Source organism: Micromys minutus (assembly GCF_963924665.1).
Source record: "Micromys minutus genome assembly, chromosome: 32".
NCBI lineage: Eukaryota > Metazoa > Chordata > Mammalia > Rodentia > Muridae > Micromys > Micromys minutus.
The window spans coordinates 26,379,075-26,381,601 of record NC_137967.1 but is presented as its reverse complement, the minus strand read 5'-3'; the positions used below and the strand labels follow the sequence as shown (position 1 = coordinate 26,381,601).

Genomic DNA, 2,527 nt, shown 5'->3' with positions numbered 1-2,527 from the left:
TAGCATGCAGTATCCAATGTCCCATCCTTTTAAATTTCATGTGTGCTACTCTCTGTACGATTTTTTTTTAACATAGATTGCAAAATGATAGGTTTTCTCTTTTTTTCATTCATTCTTTTTTTTGAGTTCTGAAGATGTTTTATTTAGAAAAAGAGCAACAATGACTCAAAGATTTTCATTTTTAAAAATGACACCCTAATTAGACAGAGCTAGTTCTGTATACTAAAATATTTACACATGGAATACAAAATAAAAACATAGTAACTAAAGAGATAGTTTTCCACCAATTCATTGTGCACTCCCTCTGCACATCTTCTGCTGCGGTTTCTGATGCTTTTGTAAATCCTTCTCTTTCTTGCTCTCAGGTCTACTTCTGGCCCTGGTTTTATCCACTGTATTTCTATTGGTTTCTCCTCTGCTGGTGTAACAAACACATCTGCAGTGGGATCATGGGGAAGAATAGTCTTTGGTTCTTCCTCAATTTCTGAACATCTTTGACTTGCTGTCTCTTTCGGTACTTTGAAGCTGTGAGGGACCTTATGACACACCGATGCATGTTTGGAGACTTGTAATGAGGATTTCCATATAAGGTTGGTCCTCCAAAACTTCCCTGAAAAAAATCTTTATGAGATTTAAAACAAAGCGAGGCCCTATTTCCACAAGAGCAGCGTCTTCTCCTATAATCTGAAAGTTCTGAAACCATATCCTATTATCCAAAAATGTGAACGTAAACATGTGGTCCACAAATGGCTGACTCTTGGGATGGTACTGTGGCATACTAAAGATCTGAATTAAGAATTCTTTTAACAAAGCATAAAGTGGCAAGTCATCAAAAGCAGGGTTAAAAGACAAAAGGGGCCGAGACCCTTTCAAACAGTTTCCAATCATCTTTAGTTCAGCCATGATATAAATATTTTGAACCAAGAATTTGGCAGATGGCTCATGAGGTGAATTTGAAAGCCACATATACAGATCCTGTTTTTTCTTAGCTTCAAAGTAGATGTATTTGTTGCAATTTTTCATTTCACAGTCCTCATTTATCACAAATAATTTATATTTACAGTCCATTTTAGTATCTGCTTTAGAGTGAGGTATCAACATTCTCAAGTCTTGAATTAAGTGTTTTGTTCTGAAATTTATTCTTTTGGAAGAAAAGATGAGGACCTTCTCCTTCCTTTCCATTTTCCCTTACAAACGGGCCCTGGAATGCGATCTTTATCCTCCTCAGCCTCTTTTGCCACAATCTTCCTGCTTAGCTGGCTGCCCGGCATCGTTCCGGCTCTTTTTTGCCTTCTTTGCTTGAACCTCCAGTCCCCACACCATGTTCTCTTGGTGGCTGCCATCTTGAACATAATGGTTCAAATATACAGTGCAGTTGTGGGGAAGAGGGGCTGCTGGAAGGTCATCTCACAGAAGATGCCCATGACCTTCCAGCAGCCCCTCTTCCCCACAACTGCACTGTATATTTGAACCATTATGTTCCCAGTATCCTTACTCCCAAATTTCATATCATCTATATTCTATCCACCCTATCTAATCCCAACTTCCTCTAGTCGTCCATTTCTGTCTTCTTGCCTTCTACATGACGTCTTACTTGAACATGCAAAACAATGATTTGGCTGCTAGGAAACACATTGTTATTTACTCATGGATCAGCTGATAGGCATCTACAGCAACTCCAACTCCTCAGTGCTGTAAGTAAAAGAGCAATGAACATGCTGGGCGTGTGCTCTGTGACAAGTTGGGAAGACTTTGAAGTTAATAGCCTGCCCAGGAGCACTTACTGTGTATCAGCTTCCTCCGAGATACCTTGAAGGAATCACCTTAAAACATATACTAAAAAAATGAATAAATAAATAGCAAAAGGAATGACAAATGGCAGCGAATCTCAATCTTCCCTCATGATGTGACACGTTAATAAATTTCCTGTAGTTCTGGTGACCACAAAACATAAAATTATTTTAGCTGGTATTATTAATCATAATGCAAATATCTGATATGAAGGTATCTGTTCCAGTAAAGGCATCATAACACAGGGTTGCATGAAACTACTATAATAGAGATGATACCATCAATCCTGCATACAATCTCCCAAAACTCCGAAACAATTTAATAGCTTCTGGAAGTCCCCAAAACTGGCAAGTTTCACTAGTGTCTGCCTGCCTCAAGGCTGTATAATCAGTAAGGACTGCTGACACCTTTAGACAAGATTAGGTGCTCGGACACCCAGCAGGTCCTCCTGGAGCTGGATGGAGAACTGAAAAAAAAAAGACAAGTTAAAGTTGCAATATGACTTCGGCAGGACTTGAGGCCTAAGCCTCAGGGCAGAAGCAGAAACTTGGTTTAATTTGTTTCTTTTTAAATCACTTTACTTACATGCAAAAAGGTAACATCAGTTCTGAGACAGGGATCAAGCAAGATAACAACCAAAGATCCTGTAAACATCTTACTGGAGGTCAGGTGAAAAGGTCAGAGACAAAAATGGATACTGCTCTGCCTACATTCTGAAGTCCACCCTGCCCTAAGA

At 39.2% G+C, this 2,527-nt stretch overlaps 1 pseudogene across 1 annotated transcript; it reads right to left on the bottom strand.

The window, feature by feature from the left end:
• Positions 1-288: 288 nt before the first annotated feature.
• On the bottom strand, positions 289-1,343 carry LOC308413704 (ribosome biogenesis protein BRX1 homolog; annotated as a pseudogene). Its single transcript has one exon. The product of its transcript is annotated as a ribosome biogenesis protein BRX1 homolog (transcript).
• Positions 1,344-2,527: the final 1,184 nt, after the last annotated feature.